This window comes from Triturus cristatus, chromosome 4_2 (genome assembly GCF_964204655.1).
Source record: "Triturus cristatus chromosome 4_2, aTriCri1.1, whole genome shotgun sequence".
Lineage (NCBI taxonomy): Eukaryota > Metazoa > Chordata > Amphibia > Caudata > Salamandridae > Triturus > Triturus cristatus.
The window spans coordinates 974,867,919-974,886,714 of record NC_140586.1 but is presented as its reverse complement, the minus strand read 5'-3'; positions in this window follow the sequence as shown (position 1 = coordinate 974,886,714).

The following is an 18,796-nucleotide window of genomic DNA, read 5'->3' as shown; positions in this document are numbered from 1 at the left end:
GCAATCTAAAACCTTGCAAGCGATGTTCCCTTCACTGTCATTCTCTCAGTCTCTGCATTTCATTTTCATTTATTTAACGTTCTTTGAACTACTTCGATTTGCTTCCTGTCTCTTGTGCAGCTGTGGCTCCAGCACTCAGCCCGAGCAGAGAACGACTGCTTCTGTCTGATCCTGCCCAGGATGAGTTCATTCTCAGGAGTCATCCAAAGAGCAGGGGATGCACGATCCCAAGGGGGACACCAGACATGACACAACAATGGGGCCATTTACAGGTCCGTGCTTCACTGCCCTTCTCTGACAAGATGGAGTATTCTGAGCCTGAGTCAATAAATGTTCCTGCCTTGGTGCTTCATACGCAGCGTTTGACCAATGAATGTAGGCTCTGGTGAACCGTATTTTGGGGAATTTTCTGCAGGACCTTGAAATGTTATGCTGATCAAGATTGAGGTAAAATGTCTTTACTTTGTTGGTTCTTTATTATTTTCTGTAAATTTACCAGTGAAGCATGCTGCGTTGTGAGTTATACATGAACCTTGCCCAGAAAAACACACGCGCACACTGCGTTTGTAGGCCTCGCCTAGCGTTTCAGCGCATGCTCTGACGCTTTGCGAGGCATGCAGTGTACAGTATAGAGGGGGAAGCTCCGCCAACTTTCCACCCATCTTTTTGATTAGCTCAAATACTAAATGCTGCATTGTGATTGGATTTTGGCTTGTTAGTCCCGCCTCCAGATGGCCATGTCGTCATTTTTGTCCTTCCATGGCCATCAGCCCCTTTACTTTAAAAACAGTTTTTTTCCCCTGCCTCTCCCCGTTCCCTCCCGCAGTCCGTGACATCTAGGACTACCACCAACCCCAACCCCTCCTGTTCGTGCTTTCTTTGACACCAGCACTTCCGTTTGAAATGCAATAGGTCTCACATAAATATGAGTCCTATTGCATTTTAAATGCTTGCTTGTCCACTGATTGGTGGGGGAATTGGCACTTGTTTTTTGTTTCGCATCCGTGCAATGCCTCTGGGGCTGCACCAAACACACTGTATGCCATAATTTGTAAGGAGACCGGGAGGAGAGTGTTGTTAGCGCATTAGCCCAACTTAGCGTGAGGAGAGGAAGTGGTGAACAACTCAGAGCGGCCGACTTGTGTCTGGAGCTGAGGCTCCAGGTTCGAGTCTTGGCGCCAACTCAACAAATGGATAAGTGGCGGTGAAGGGAATGGTGTGTAAAGACTGTGACAGCAATGCACTGGTTGTTGGGTGCCACAGAGTGTGGAGTGCGCTGGACGTTGCCGGCGGGTAGCATGGCATACATCACTCATAAACTTGGTAGGAAACTTGTGTGGCCCTCGAAAACCCTGTTTCTGTCACACAATTCTGGCAGAGATGGGGAGAGACATTTCAGAGTGGGTTGGCACCGAGTAGAGGATATCCTGTACACAGACCCCGCGCCCCCTCACTCGCCTTCAGACCTCCCCAGACAGCGCCGACCCCCCGCCCATGTTACCCGGGCGCCCGCAGGAATTGCAACCAATCCAACCGGCCTCATAAGGATGAAAGGCTGAGCTCATGAAGACTGGGCTTTGAACCATCATCCAAGGATTCCAGCAGCTCCCTGAAGCCTCTCCCTATGTGTGTGGGCAATAGCCAAACCAGCAATCACCTAGAGGGCAGAGGACCGACTACCTTTCCCCTCGTTCCACTGGCCCGACCCATCCTGTGCCTGCGTGAGGCAACGAGCCCGCGACCCAAATGCTGGCACCATTTTCAACGCTGCCCACCTTTATGTGTCCTCTACCCTTAGCACTACCGGCCCCCATCAACATACACCCCCGGCTGCCCCACGCATATCCCCTACCCTCTCTCCCTGGGCAACACCACTTCATCCCCCCCAAGGCCCACTCCTCCCCCAACCCCCCCACCTCACACTCTGTAGCAGCAGCACCTCTTCTCTTGTAGAAATTCCCAGGAGGATATCAGCAGAAAAATAGCAGTAATGGCTCAGATAATTTTATAAGCAACATGTGGCAGAACGAGGACTTCTGCAGGTCCTTTTACCATATAAACTGTCTGTTGCATTTTGTGCTCCGATGTGCGCGAGGAATTTCTGGATGTTTTGCTGACTGCTATAGATGCACTTTGACCCCAAAGCATATGAACTAAAAGCTGGATGCTAGGACCGCTGTGCACTGCTGCCTTTAATGTGCACCATTTGCAGGGCCCGGAGAGGATCTCAGGGCCCGCGCAGGCTCCGCGGAAGGTCGGTGTGACTGAGTAGCGAGGCTGCAGTTTCTGATGTGACCTCCCGCCACTTTCCGTCTCTTTACCTCACTCTTTTAAAGGTTCTTTTTTCCCCCTGGCAGAAAAGCACTCAACCCTCTAGGCGCTGAGTTCAGTCCAAGACCCACGCTCAGAAGCACTGTTCGGAGAGCACCTCTTGCCACATAAGTGCATTTGCAATGCGATAGGTCTCGCATTTACGCGAGTTTAAGCTACTTGCATTGTAAATGACAATGTCTTTGTATTTATGTTTTAAAAACCAAAACATAAATAAAAGGCATTGACATTTACAATGCGAATAGCTCAAACTCACGTAAATGCGAGCCCTGGTGCATTGCAAATGCTTGTTCTAACATAGGAGTTAAAAAAGAAAACACATGCCTTTGGTAGTGTCTGGCGATGCCACTGCACTGAATATGAAAGAGTGACTCACCGAATGACTGCTTCTACGAGGCAAACTATCCCTCAACTGGCTCTCTGCTCATCTGATATTAAAAATGCAGCAGTCCAGAAACATTGCACACTGATTGTCGCGGTATTAAAATAATATTTGAGTCCCTTGAGTGCTGGGGTCCTGGGGGCGAGGCGGCTGGATGGTCGGTGGAGGATTGCTCATGGGGGTGAGGCGCCGGGATGGTCGGTGGAGGATTGTTCCTGGGGAATGGGGAGCGAGGCGGCGGGATGGTCGGTGGAGGATTGCTCCTGGGGGCGAGGCGGCGAGATGGTCGGTGGAGGATTGCTCCTGGGGCGAGGCGGCGGGATGGTCGGTGGAGGATTGTTCCTGGGGAGCGAGGCAGCGGGATGCTTGGTGGAGGATTACTCCTGGGGAATGGGGAGCCAGGCGGCGGGATGGTCAGTGGAGTGTAATGTTGGTCCCTAGGCCCTCATGCTAGGTAAAGGACTGACGCAGACACATAGTTGGGGTAGTGGGTTAATGACCACGAGCACGTGCGCTCGGCCCTTTTATTATCCTAATCACCTGACCCAGTGACGTAGGTGGTGGGTGGGTGTATAGTGTGATACATTAGGTTGGAACACTAGAACGTGTCCATGCTAGGACACTACATCCCTCCCAATTTTTAATGACAAAAACCCAAAGTCAAAGTTCAACCTGTGGGAAAAGAAAACCCATACATATGTAAGACAGTGAACAAAACTTCTGTAGAGTCTCTTACGCCTCCGCTGCTTGGGGTCCCAAACGATGTTCTTCTTGTCGCGGAGACCACCAGTTTACTGTGGCACCAGCCATGGGTGCTCGATGGATTCAGTCTGTTGACGACTCTGCCTTGAAGTTGTCCTCGCAGTCTTTCCTACACTTTATTTCTATGGCGACAATCGCAGTTGAGTTCTTGTGGTTCACCGCTAGATGTTGCCGTTCATCTTTCAGTCCTGTCCCTTTCCTTATCTGTGGCATGTGTTCTGTTTTGCAAAAGACGGATTGGTTGCTAGACACCCCTCTCACCATGATGCCTCTCTCGCAGGTGTTCCCCTGCCACGGGATACCCCTGAGGCCCTCTTCATCATATCTGTCCTGGGTTGAGTGTCCTGTGTTGTGTTACTCCCATGCCGATAAGTGCGGGTGCGGAGGAGACGACAAGTCTCACCTCAGATTCCGTGGTCAGACCTGGAGGGTAGCTGTTGGCTCCTGTCCTTTTGCACGCGATGTCTTCATCCTCCTGGGACCTTTGCTGAAGGACGGCTGATGACCATCTCTCGTCGCGGGGATACTCTCTCTCACTGGCATCCCTGAGGCCTTTGCCCCTGAGTCACCACGGCTGGCGTTGTCCAGTGTCCGTGTAACCCCAAAGGTGGTTGTTCTGAATGGTCCGGCCTGCTCACCTCTGCAGATCCCAGGTGTGCTGAAAGCATCGTCAAACAGATGGTCTTCTCACCGTACCACGGGTGTTCTTCAGGACTTGCACACTGTGTTCTGCCGCTTGTCACCTCCCTTGTCTTTGAGGTGTGAGTAGTCTTGCCACACTCTTCTCTCTTTCCTCGATTCCTTTCTCCGTGAGGATGTCATGTCACTCTGACTTCTTTTGTTGCAGTGGCAACCGTGCCACTCAGATCTCTTCCTTTCCCCTTTTCTTTTAGTGGCAGACGTGCCACTCCGATGTCAACTTCCTTCTTTTCTTGTGGTGGCAAACGTGCCACTCCGATATCTTCTTCCTTCTTTTCTTGTAGTGGCAAACGTGCCACTCCGATATCTTCTTCCCTTCGCTTCGCGACCTACTCTGGACCGTTTCTGTTCTCCTCTTGGTCTGGCCAGGCTTCTCCATGCAGCGCGCGCACTCTGCACGTGTTCCCCCTGGTCTTGTCCTCGTCCGAGGGCACTCTCTCCATCTTGCTCAGCACTCCGAGTTAGGGTCGTGACCTTCTCTTCTTCTTCTCCTTTTCCACCAGTTGCTTTGGTTCTTCTTGAGCTTCTTGGACCACTTGACGGTCCACTCTGCCGATCACTGGCAGGATACCTTCGGTCTTGCGTCAGACCTTTGTTTCGTAGATTCACTGACCCGTGCGTCGGTCACCTCCTTGTGCAACTCCTGGCGAGTCGGCTTCTGTGGTGCGACCATTTAGCAGGTCGGCTTGGCCTTGGTGGTGCGACCATTTGGCTGGTCGGCTTGACCTTTGTGGTGCGACCAATTGGCTGGTCGGCTTGACCTTTGTGGTGCGACCATTTGGCTGGTCGGCTTGACCTTTGTGGTGCGACCATTTGGCTGGTCGGCTTGGCGAGGTGTGTCACGTCGTGTGACTACCTGTGTCCGCTGCCTTGTCAGGCGCTGGTGCGTGCTACTCTTCGTACCGTCGTGGTACATCTTCAGTGTAGCGTTGCTCCTTGTACCATGATCTCTTGATGTGGTGGCTTCTTGGCGCCACTGGGTGTGGCTCGACATCCTTGCCCGCCAGTTCAGGTTCCGTGCGAGACAGAACGACACTTTGTGAGTGTTGTCGAATATGGATGAGTTTGGTGTCTACGAACCGCAAATGACGAGTTTAGTGGGTTTATGCGTTTTCGCTACGCAACCACGTATGGTTCGTCTCATTTTTGGGTTTGTCCATTCAAACCCTCGGGTTCCATTTTGGATACGGCATCCATTTTGTTTCTTGCCCTCAATTAGCCAGCAAACGGACCTTGTCCGCTCTGTGACCCTGGGATTCCCAAGCTTACACGAAGGACACGTGTTTCTTTGAGGGTGACTTTTATGATAGGGGAATGACACGGCGAAGGCAGATGGCCCCGCTCGAGGCTCATCTTACCGCGCTGGTCTATTGTTTCAGTCGTGCATGCATTGGGCACGAGGTCTTTGATCCTGCAATCAAGTTCCCGGTATCACCCTCTACACTGTTTTCTAAACTGTTATACGTTCTTGTCTTTTCCTTTGCATCTGTTTCTGTCCCCTCCTCTAATTCTTTACGGTCAGAATGGAATGTGCTTAATGTGCTTTTACAGTTGGGAACCGGCAATGCTGCTGTAATTATGTTCCGGCCTCCTGAAACATGAACGCGACTCTTTTTGAGGTTTATTGTGGGAACTGAGTTGTAACCTTTGTTTGTCATGTTGTGCAATGACCAAAATGTGTATAAAAGGAGCGATCCACTTTTGCAATTCGAAGCAGTCTCCGAGAACCTACACGTTGTGTACTTCTTGTGATTTCTGTATCCCTGCAGTAATAAATGCTGATCTTTGACGTCGCTGGAAGTGTCCCGTGTCTCTGTGTTTTGTACGCCAGAACAGGTAACCCACGAAGGTTTCAGGTGTTGTCCTCTGGCACCGCTGGGTCTTAGAATAACCCAGTCCTTCAGTTGGCGCCCAATGTGGGGCGACATCAGCGGTACCGGTCCAAAGCCTGACGATCGTGAGGAACTTCGCGTGAAATCTCCGAGGGAAGGTGCACCCCGCTTCATTGATCCAGTTGTCGAAATAAGTTGCCCGAAGACTTTTCCCGCGAAGATTCCCGCCTCCTGACGGCTGCGACGGACTGATGCCCTGACTGTCGACCTGTTTTGGCGCCTGGCGTAGTCCTTTGTACGGCGAGACGATAGACAGGCCTTCCTGGTGACGCCATTGCTCTTTCAGTTAAGTATTTGTGGGTCGCTCCCAGAGTTCCTTTGTGGTTTGCATGGTTCCATTGCATTTGTGGTTCTTAGTTGTTGGTTCTTAGTTGTTGGGTTTTATTTGACGATTGCAATTGCCAAAAACCGAGGGTCTTGCATTTTTTGCGAGGACATCGTCATTCGATAGCCCTTGAAGTTTGTAAACTCGGTTAGTGTGCACGATGCCTGGCCGTAGTACTTTGTTTGGTTTCCTTAAATGTTGCAGAACGGATTCCCGGCTGGAGGATTCATGCCCGATACCCCCGGTTGGAACTCCAATTTATGAGCTCTATAGTCGCCATGGCGTAGGTCCTATCGTATATAATGAATATTGGGTTTGTTACACTAAAAATGATGGCGTTCTTAGTTGGCCATCACACGGTAGTTTCGAAACTGCCGTTTTAGATAATCTTGAAGCTAAACTGTTTAAAAAGAAGGCTAGGCCGGCCATGTTTGATTCCTTTCGGTTATGGCGCAAAGAGGCCAAGCAGAAAGAAATCAAACAGACTAAGAAAAATAAGAGAGAAGGTGTTATTACAGTGATGCGAAATGCAGAACAGTATCAGCGAGGCAAAGATGAGAAGGAGCAGGAAGTCAGTGCTAGACTTCAAAATATGGCGGTGGACAAATGTTATCCGGTGTTACCGTCTAATTCTGATAAGACGGGAGAGGAAGTGATAGAAGATTCGCTATTGTCTTATCTATTGAAATCACCACCTCCCTATGCTCCAGATACCGTGGGTCCTATGATTCTTCCTATTCCTCAACCTGCTGTTCTGGCGGCTGCAGGTCAGCCCGTCGTTCCTCCTGCTCTCCCGAATCCTCTTGTGCCGCAAATTGTTCATCCTCCTTTACCGGCTTTTCTTCCCACTGCTCCTTTGCCAGTCCCTCCTCAGCCTGTCGTTCCCGCTACTCCTGCTACCCCGTCCACGTCTACTGTCTCTACTCCTACTGTTGTTGCTACTGTACCTCCTTCTTCTTCTCCTTCTGTTCGTAGCCGTCTCCTTAATGCTGTTGCTACTCTTTATTCTCCGCTTTTTGGGCCAATACTCGAATCGACTCTTTCTGATGTTGCTCAGAGGCGCAGTCAGATTCCTGATGGTAGGGAACGTGAGTCGTTGGTAAAACTGGCGCGTAGATGGATTCGCCATCCTGTAAAGTACACTTCGCGTATAGTGTTTGAGACATTTTCTCAGTTTAATGCGCCCACACAAAGATTCGTGTTCGAGGAAATGTGTAAATCTTTGAGAGAAGAGTGGGATAATGATGCGGTTGATAATGTACCGCCCGAGGTCTCTGAGCTCCAGAATCAATTTACGACTGGTGTGATTGTAGGTGATAATGTTCGATGTGCTCTAGAACGTCTGTTATCTTTTCGATGTACAGTGCAACCTCGAGCATTATTTAAGGACGAGACTGCAGAGTGGATGTCGAAACCTGGTCAGTATCCTATGCGGGAAGTTCCCCCAGTATGGATGCCAGGTGATCCTAATGCTAATCCTGCTGTTCCAGGACGTTTTCAGAGAGTTTGGATACATCTCCCTTGGAAGCGATCGGAAGTTTTGCAGGTGAAGCAAACTTTGCCCGATCCCCGTAAAAATCCTGCAGGTTATTATAAGGAGTTGTCCCAACTAGTGGATTCTACCGTTATGAACCTTGCCGATATTGACATGTTGTTTGGTAATGTAGTGCCTCAGCCGATTTGGGCGAAAATCCGTCATGAGAATCATGGGGCTGAGTTAGGCGGTGACTGGGCTGCTCTTGTGGCGGCAGACGCCCAGCAAGTTGGTGGGGCTAAACCCGAACAGCTCCTCGCGAATTTGCCCCAGAGGATAATTCTCCTTATGAAAACACTTATGCCAGCAATACGTGTTAATTGGGAGAAGTTGTCCGCGTGTAAACAAAAGAGGGATGAGAGTGTCTCCGATTTCTTTACGAGATTTGAGGAGGCATTTATTGATCATAGTGGTCAGGATATGAGCTCTGAGGGAGGTCAGCGGTTGTTTGTTGATAAATTCGTATCGGACTTGTTGCCTGAACTCAGCAACAAGCTGAAGAATTCTGAGAGTTCGTGGGCTGTTTCTACCACTGCTCAGATCTTAGCCACGGCCCAATACTACGAAAACAGAGAGAAAGAAGAAAGCGAACGCGCGGATAAGAAAACGAAGGATCTTAAAACTAAGGTCTTATTGCAGCAAGCGTATCCTCCGCGCTCGAATCAAAATGACTCACAACAGCTAAATCGATCACAGTCGCAGTTTTCTAGATCACAGGTGCGTAATGACTCTTCTGCACCTCGCTTTGTGTTGGGGTATAATCAATGCGCATATTGTCGAGGTGAGGGCCATTTGAAGTTTAGTTGTCCAGTTCTACGTGATAGGAACAATGGTGTTTCGGCTCGAGGAGGTCGTGGTGGTCCTCAACAGGCTTCACGTGGTAGAGGTCGCGGTGTTCCTCAGAATCAGGCCGAGCGTTTTGCCACTTCGTCAGACTCGCAGAATTGTTTCGATCGACGCGATCTCTCGTCTGGTAGATCTGCACAGTATCATGTGGATGACTATTATGTCGAGCGTGATGTTGATGCGGACGGTATCTACTAGGACAGCCGTAGACAGAGGAAGGGAGAAGTATCAGTTCCGGTTGATCAGAGAGGGCCTTATGTCGCAGTTGCCACATTGGGCGTAGTTGAGCCTTTTCTGTTGGACACTGGTGCAGCGAAAAGTTCCATCATGCATTCGAAACTCCCTGGCGCGCCTTTGTCTGGCTTAACGAATGTTTCCGTTGGATTCTCTGGCGCCCCCGTTAGCAATTCAGTTTCTAGCCCTTTGCCCCTTACAATTGGGTCTCATGAGTTAGAAGCTCCCTTGATTTTGACTACTGGTTGTGGTGAGAATCTTTTGGGCCTGGATTTGTTGAAACGGTTACATGCGACTTTGTATTGCTCTCCTGCGGGAGTGGAGCTTACATTGGGTCAGCGAGTGATCTCTCCTATGTATTTGTCGATTGATAAGCTCCCACCGGAATTGAGTTCTCTTCCGGCTTCTTTGTGGGCGACAGGTCCCAATGATGTGGGCTTGCTGGATATACCACCTTATGTTGTTCAATTGAAATTCAACGCGCGATTACCGCGCATTCCTCAGTATCGTATCTCCCTTGATGGTGAACAAGCACTATTAGCGATCGTTTACGATTTGATTGATAAAGATGTCATTGAGGAAACACGAGGTAACGTGTGTAATAGTCCTGTGTTGCCTATTTTGAAGCGAACTGATCCCTCTAAGCCTCCTGTGTACCGTCTCGTTATTGACTTAAGGGAGGTAAATAAAATTGTTGTCCCACAGTTTCCCGTGGTACCAGACATTACAGCTTTACTGACTCTGATTCCAGCCTCTGCATCATGGTTCTCGGTAATCGATCTGAAGAATGCGTTCTTTAGCATTCCGATTGCTGAGGAAAGCAGAGATTTGTTCGGTTTTTCATTAGGTGGTCGCAGCTTCCGGTTCAAACGCGCACCTCAGGGCTACTGTGAGAGTCCATCGATTTACAGCCAAGCTCTTAAGAGTCAACTCGATGCGTTCGTGCTGCCAACTGGTGCGGCCTTGATTCAGTACGTTGACGATCTGTTGGTAGCTGCAGACACTGAACAGACTTGCAAGACTGCTACAGTGTCACTGTTACAACATCTTTGTGACTTACATCACAAAGTGTCACCTTCTAAACTGCAATATTGTTGTCAAGAAGTAACCTATCTCGGTCACTTATTGTCAAAGGCGGGAAGAAGGTTGACCCCTGAAAGAATTGCAGCAATTTCTCGAATGACTGTGCCAACAACTCAGAGAGACGTGCGTGCCTTTCTAGGTATCACGTCATACTGCAGACAGTGGATCCCGAACTTTTCACTGTTAGCGAAGCCATTGATAGCACTCACATGCAAGGACGTTTCGACTCCCTTGCCATGGACGGAAGAATGTCAGAAAAGTTTTTCTGAACTTCGTGATGCGTTGTGTTCGGCTCCTGTGTTAGGTACTCCTGATTACAGTAAGCCATTTACACTATACGTCCATGAGAGGGAAGGTTGTGCGTTGAGTGTTTTGACGCAACAATTTGGTGGTAAGCAGCGTCCATGTGCATATTTTTCCTCGACCTTAGACCCGGTAGCTAGAGCATTGCCGAGTTGCTTGAGGGCAACGACGGCAGCTGAGGCGTCTATTCGACAATCCGCAGGTTTGGTCATGGATAATATGCTCATAGTGATGGTTCCGCATGCAGTTGACACTCTCCTGAATCGGACAAAGACTCAACATTTGACGAGTGCAAGGTTGTCTGGGTATGAGCTGACCCTTTTGGCAAGTCATATACAGATCAAGCGTTGTAATGTACTGAATCCGGCGACATTGTTGCCGACTAATATGGGATCAGATGATGTACCACCACATGATTGTTATTTACGAACTGAGGAAGAAACAAAGGGTTGTGTGGACCTGAAAAACACCCCATTGACAGATTCCGATGGCACTTTGTATGTTGATGGTTCCTGCTTCAAATTGCCGAATGGCGATGTGACGACTGCGTATGCTGTAGTGACGTTGAGCACGGTTGTGGAAACTGCGAGGTTGAATCAGAATTCAGCGCAAGCGGCAGAGTTGATTGCATTGACAAGAGCATGTGTTTTGTCTAAGGGAAAGCGAGTGAATGTGTTTACCGACAGTCAGTATGCATTCGGCGTTGCGCACAGTTTTGGAAGACTGTGGAGAGAAAGAGGATTTATGACATCGCATGGTACGAAGATCCAGCATGGACAGCTCGTGAATGATCTTTTGGATGCACTTACATTGCCTAAACAGGTGGCTATTGTTAAATGTAGTGCACATCGGAAAGTGACGGATGATGTTGGTCGTGGTAATGCATTTGCGGATGAGATTGCTAAGGAAACGGCTAAGAATCTTGCAACTCGAATGTATGTGACAAGTTCAACGAGATGGTCGACGGAAACTGGTATGTGTGAGGACTCCGTCGAGAGTGTGAAAGCAATTCAGAACGAGGCCACTGAAGCTGAAAAGACCAAGTGGAAAGAAAGCACGGGAAAGTTGGATATGTATGGATGTTGGGTTGACTTGACGGAACGTCAGAGGTGGATGTTACCGGATGCGTACGTATTAGCTGTTGTGACGATGGCGCATGGGTTGTCACATATTATTGCGAAAGGGATATGCAAGTTCTTGTCCCCTGTATGGAAAAATGATGGTATTACTAAATGTGCTGAGAGAGTGGTTAAAAATTGCATGGTGTGTTTGATGCATAATCCTGGCAAGGGCACCCCCACTCCACCTGGTCATTTTGCTCCCCCTGTTTGTCCCTTTGAGGTTATCCAATTGGACTTTGTCCATATGGAGAGATGCAATAATCTGAAGTATGTTTTAGTTGTGGTTTGTGCGTTCTCCAGATGGATAGAGGCCTATCCTCTTAAGGATAACACTGCTCTGTCCACAGCGAAAATCCTAGTGAAGGAATACTTTCCTCGGTATGGAATGCCACGGATTGTGTGGTCAGATAATGGAAGTGAGTTTGTGGGAAGCGTGATGCAGAGTGTATGTAAGGGCCTTGGAATTCGGCAGAAATTCCATAGTGCTAATCATCCTCAGGCAGCGGGTTTGGTTGAAGGGTACAATGGTACCCTGAAGCTGAAACTTGCAAAGATACAATCTACGACTGGCCTATCATGGCCTGATGCCTTGCCTCTGGCTCTCCTATCAACCAGAGCGACTGTACACTCTCGAGTAGGGCTCAGCCCATATGAGATTGTGTTCGGCCGCCCTGCGAACATTTGGGGAGTACCGAGACCTAAGGCCTTTGATAGTCTTGAGTATCCAATGCTAATTGATTATCTTCATGATTTGACCACTAAACTAAGGTTAATCCACCAACAGGTCTTTGAAGCTCTACCGGCGCAGACAGAGGGTCCTAGACATCAGCTCCGGCCAGGCGATTGGGTCGTTACCCGAAATTTTGGTCGAAAACGTAACTTGGAGCTAAGATTCGTGGGACCCTTTCAAGTCTTATTAACAACGAGGACTGCGGTTCGATTGGAAGGCAGGAAGAACTGGGTTCACGCCGGCCACACGAAAAAAGTACCGATCCCCTCACCAACGGATGGTTGGGTGAGAACTGGGATTGCGGCAACGGAAACTGAGACCCCTTTAAGCTTTGTGCCGTTTAGTGATGCTCAACCTGTAGGAGACAATTTGTCGTTGCCAGACACACTTGTGGAGTCATCAGTCGTAGAGAACTCAAAGTCCGAATCATCACCCACTCCACCGAACACTGATACACCAGCTGAACAATTGTTTGTAGAGCAGACTCGACCTGGAAGAAATCGATACTTTCTTCGTCCATGTAGCAAGGACTAATAAAATTTAGTTTTATATTTTTTCTTTACTGATGCTATGAACATTATGGACAATTACATCCTTTCTTTTTGAGTCTTTTTATGTGCTGTTTACTGCTAAGAGATTTGTATTAAAACTGAACGTTTTGAGAAAACCTATCATCCGGGTTACCGTAGGGCCGTGCGGGTACTCCTTTCTGTTTAGCAAGTTTCTGACACTAGGTCGGTTACTATTTGTCGATTCCTGGGAACTCCTGGGAATTGATAATCGCTACTCAGAACGAAGTGCGTCAAGTACGTCACGGACGGTTTGTAGAGGATGGCATTCTCTAAGCTGTTGGAAGTAGAAAGGATGTCGACGCAAAGATCAAAGTTGCGTAAGATTGTGCGCACAAAATGTTTTCTGTTTCAGGTATTCCTACTGTTTCTGACTGTGTCTATGTTATTGGTGGGCGGGGTGTATTTTGGAATACAGTTGTTATTGTCTCCTGTTTCACCTACTTTTTCTCCTAAACTAAGCTCCGTCACCACTGTTTCTCCACATTCTTTTCATCCCCTGCCTCAACACGAACAGGTTAGACGTGCGGAATTTATGAATAACTCTTTCGTTCAACTCCTACATCAACATCAGTTGGTGATGAATACTACCAACTGTTGGGTGTGTGGGTTAATGCCACATACCATGGATAGGGGTATTCCGTATCTGGTTCTTCCTTATAGCTCCCAAGGGTCAGCTCGAGCATTCCAAACTATGTTTCGTAGCGCACTAGATTCCTACCCCAGTCGAGAGCCACGCTCTGCAAACTTTGGTCCTGGTCCGTACCACAAGCCTTTGGCGATAGCGATTGCGGATTTAGATAGAGATGTTTTTGATGCATCGCTTATTCCAGATGAAGAGGTGCAAGCCTATAAGGATCTGAGTGAGGCTGAGTATAGTACGTCAGTGGGTGATAGACAGCTCAAGAGTTCGTCCCCAATATGGATTGTACCACACATTGGCAATTTCTGCTTGAAAGGGTTGGGTCGAAATCCGAGAGCACAACTTGGGAACAGTGCTTGTACTGACACGTATGTTCTACCAATGCTCTCTTCCCCTGTTTTTCTGACTGCTAAGGGCACTTATTTCATATGTTATGAACGCGCATATACATGGTTACCCCGTGATTTTTCGGGTACCTGTCATATTGCAAATCTTTTACCCCCGACTTTTACAGTTGCCTCAGACTATCACAAGACTAGAATTGTGAGAGGCGTTATTAGCGAAGAGGACACTGCCGGTCAAGAAGCAGGAGACTTCTTCAAGGGTTTCTTACCGTTTTGGGGACCTATGGTTAATAGTAGGAACCTAAGACAGTTGACCCGTGTGGTGGAATTGACTGCTAACATAACTGCGAGTGCTCTTGGTAATTTAACAGCAGAACTTCAGGCGGATAGACTCATGACGTTGCAGAACCGTATGGTTCTAGACGTTGTTCTCGCAGATAGAGGTGGTGTGTGTAAAGTTATCCATTCGAGTTGTTGCATTTTCATCCCTGACAACGCTCCAACTGTCTACCAAGCCATCTCGAAGTTGCACAAGATTTCCGAGTCCATACACGTGGACGAAGGTAATTGGACACTTTTAGGATGGTTTTGGGGCTTGATATCCACTTGGGGTTGGAAAATTCTGATGGTTGTAGGGGTAGTTGTAACGTTTCTGTTCACGTGTTGTCTTTGTGTACAGTGTGGTCCTGCCTTATGTGGCCTCTGTGCTACAACGTGTATAAGACGGCCATCTGTTACCAAGGAGACATTGATGGAAAGAATGATGTTCCAGCAACAGCTGAACGACCTGATGAATATCGAAATCGATTCTGACATTGACTAGTGCTTGCCTACATGAGGGCAAAAGGAGCGTCTGAGGTTCCGTGCGAGACAGAACGACACTTTGTGAGTGTTGTCGAATATGGATGAGTTTGGTGTCTACGAACCGCAAATGACGAGTTTAGTGGGTGTACGCGTTTTCGCTACGCAACCACGTATGGTTCGTCTCATTTTTGGGTTTGTCCATCCGAACCCTCGGGTTCCATTTTGGATACGGCATCCATTTTGTTTCTTGCCCTCAAGTAGCCAGCGAACGGACCTTGTCCGCTCTGTGACCCTGGGATTCCCAAGCTTACACGAAGGACACGTGTTTCTTTGAGGGTGACTTTTATGATAGGGGAATGACACGGCGAATGCAGATGGCCCCGCTCGAGGCTCATCTTACCGCGCTGGTCTATTGTTTCAGTCGTGCATGCATTGGGCACGAGGTCTTTGATCCTGCAATCAAGTTCCCGGTATCACCCTCTACACTGTTTTCTAAACTGTTATACGTTCTTGTCTTTTCCTTTGCATCTGTTTCTGTCCCCTCCTCTAATTCGTTACGATCAGAATGGAATGTGCTTAATGTGCTTTTACAGTTGGGAACCGGCAATGCTGCTGTAATTATGTTCCGGCCTCCTGAAACATGAACGCGACTCTTTTTGAGGTTTATTGTGGGAACTGAGTTGTAACCTTTGTTTGTCATGTTGTGCAATGACCAAAATGTGTATAAAAGGAGCGATCCACTTCTGCAATTCGAAGCAGTCTCCGAGAACCTACACGTTGTGTACTTCTTGTGATTTCTGTATCCCTGCAGTAATAAATGCTGATCTTTGACGTCGCTGGAAGTGTCCCGTGTCTCTGTGTTTTGTACGCCAGAACAGGTAACCCACGAAGGTTTCAGGTGTTGTCCCCTGGCACCGCTGGGTCTTAGAATAACCCAGTCCTTCACAGTGTTGGATACTTGCTGTGCCCATCCTCTTCAGTGGGTTCCTCTCCTGTCGGCGCTGCAGTGTACCTTCCGCGTCCGGGGTACATCTGCGCTGAGTCCATTAGTACGCTCGAGGGTTCGCTCCACTTGATGCGGCGACAGCGCAGTCCTTGCTGGGGTGGATGTGGCTTTACACCATTTTTCTTCTGCCTTGTCCTGCGGTTTCCTGTCGCTTTATCCCGTTACCTGAGGGTTACTTGCTTCCTGAGCTTCTGTCGTGCTCCTGCACTTCTGTCGCTCTCCCGTGCGCTCACCATTGCGCATCAGTCTGAACTTGCGGTACATGCCTTGCTGCCTCTTCTCTAGCCTTTCTCTTCTTGTCTCCAGCAGCTGGTGCAGTACTGGTCTCCGGCCACTAGATGGCAGTGCAGGGTATGCTTTTCCCTTCTCTCAGCAGCAACCTTCTTTGCTGCCAGGACTTTCTGCCATGTTGTCTTCTCTCTCTCCAGGCTTCACTCGGGCCATGGAGGGGAACTGGAGCAGAACACTGGGAGCTGGACAGGGGCCAGACAGCAGGTAAGTCTCTTCATTTATTTTATTCTGAGGCAGGAGGGGCACAGGCATTGCCAGAGAGCTGCCCGGAGGATATAGGATCACTCTGCTTGTGAGTTTGGGGACTCTTGTCACTGCGGGTGGGCTCCGCTTTGTTTACTCAGCTGTGCTGTGGGCTGTTACTTTTCCTTGTGTGGTTGGCGGCTGGGGCTTGGCGTGCACTAGTGTGCCTTATTTATGCTTCTCCTTGTGTGTAATTTGCTCTCCCCGCCCGCAGCAGCTCCTTTGTCGTCACGCTGCTCGGGGCGGGGGAGGGTCGGTGCTTAATGCCGGCACTGTCTGTTGGGCAGCATACACAGTGTGGGCGTTCCGCGCCACCTGTACACCGTTTCCAAATGGCCTCGGGCCGCGCCGATTTGTCCTTTCTCTCATGCGGCCTCACTCGGCCTGCATGGCACACGGGGAGCGGGCGGAGAGACCGGGGTCTCTCGTGATGCGGCGTCTGAGGGTGAGCTCCTCTCTGCACCGGTGCCGCTTCTTTCTCCGGCGGCGGGCCGGGCTCTTCCTTTTCTTGTCTTCACACCCCGCCGCAGCAGCCTCTCGTTCCACACACTGCGCGGCGGGGAGGGGGTGCTACTGTCGTTGCTCGGCTGCGGGTGGGCTCCGCACTTGCTTTATGTTGCCTCTGCCCCCTCCCCGCAGCCGGTCTCCTTACTTCGCGGGCCGCGCGGGAGGGGGTGCTGACGCCGCTTTCCTTTCCCTGCGGGCCGGGAGCTTCCTTCGTGCCTGAGGGCACACCAGGTTCTTCAGCGCGGGGTGGGCACCCGCTGCGACCTCCTCACTTCTCGGGGCCCTTTCACGCGGCCATGCGGGTGGGCTCCGCCTTAGTTTCCGCTCAGTCTTTCACGGCGCTGCCTGCGCGTGGGTCACTGCGGCAAACTCGGGGTGGGCACCCGACGTCCTCTTACGTTTGGGGCCCTCCGCCGCGGCCGATGCGGGTGGGCACCGATCGGTCCGCTATTCCCCACCGGGCACGGTGGCAGGCTCGACGGGGGTCGGGGTGGGCACCCGACCTCGCTTGCAGGGTCACAGCTTCACGGCAGATGCGGGTGGGCTCCGCTGCGTTGGTCACCGCTCCCTCCGGCGCTGCTGGCTCTGTAGGTGCGGGGTGGGCTCCCGGTCACCACCGGACACGCTGCGGGCTCTGCCTCAACCTGCCGGCTCCTCGGTGCGTCGCGCCTCCCTACAGGGGGTTTGTCCTCACTGGGGGCAATTCTCACTCCCTCCATGTTTTGCTTTCGGTGCGCAGAGCGAGGCTGCACACGCGGGGTATTGTACCCGCCTCGTCGCCATTGTAATGTTGGGCCCTAGGCCCTCATGCTAGGTAAAGGACTGACGCAGACACATAGTTGGGGTAGTGGGTTAATGACCACGAGCACATGCGCTCGGCCCTTTTATTATCCTAGTCACCTGACCCAGTGACGTAGGTGGTGGGTGGGTGTATAGTGTGATACATTAGGTTGGAACACTAGAACGTGTCCATGCTAGGACACTACAGTGGAGGATTGCTCCTGGGGGAGAGGCGGCAGGATGGTCGGTGGAGGATTGCTGAGCATGCTGCTGTGTGTCTGCCCGTCAAGAGCTGAATTATGCAGCGGTTTCATGATTGTAGGTTCATTTGTTGAATGCTTCTGTTTACTCACTCTGCACCCTGAGAGCGGCCCGGAGACAGGCCGAGGTTAAACGCAAGGAGTTGTTCTCTGGGGAACACGGCTGTGCACCCCAACTACGTTCCATCCTTCCACACAATCATAAAAAGTTCAACTTGAGACGTTTTGGGTGTTAATCAGCTCTGGAGGATGCTTGCCCTCTGAAACGCTCACTCTGCCACTGGCGACAGATTAAATTGCACATTAAATAACACTATTTTAACAAAATAATACGTGTGAGGAGATCTATTTATGAGTTTAAACATACTTTGTTCATTTGCCCTCTCAATCAGACCATGTGTACTCCTACGTTAGACATATGATGCAGCGTGGGTGCTGTACTGTGCAGTACAATTCAACACAAGGGAAGTTTTAAAGTTAGTCTACATACATCATTTTTTGCTTAACTGAACCCTTCCGGTACAAATCCCATGCTAGACATTACATTCGATAGGGCAAAGGCGTGTGCTGGCAATAGGCAGCGTGTATGTGACCATTCAATGGGCGAGAGAGCAGCAGTAGAATATTTAAGAAGATGGGGGATATTCTCAAGAACGTGCAATAATCATCGCCAAAATAGGTTAAAGCAATTTTTCATATCGTCTATCGCGGGAAAATAACTTTGTGTTAACGTCGTATTCTCAACACGGCGGTAACATGCGATAGTTTCCCGTTAACGTGACAAATGTCTGTGATAAAATTACCGGGCCAGCGATAAAAATCTAAATCCGAACGTAAAAAAAAATCAGTGATAAACTGTGCCAGGCCTGCAATTCACACACGTCAGGCGAGAAAAATCACCATAAAAACAGAAAGAAAACCCACAAACAAAACCAAAACAACTGCGAAGCACAATGGAGGCAGCCGGAGCAAGTATAGAGGTCAACCAGAACCCCACAAGCCCCCCGGAGGCCCAGCCTGCGACCTCGGGGTCAGGCAAGGGCAAGGACAAGAAGAGTAGGAAGAAGCGCTTCAGTCTGCAGGAGAACAGGATCCTGATAACGGAGG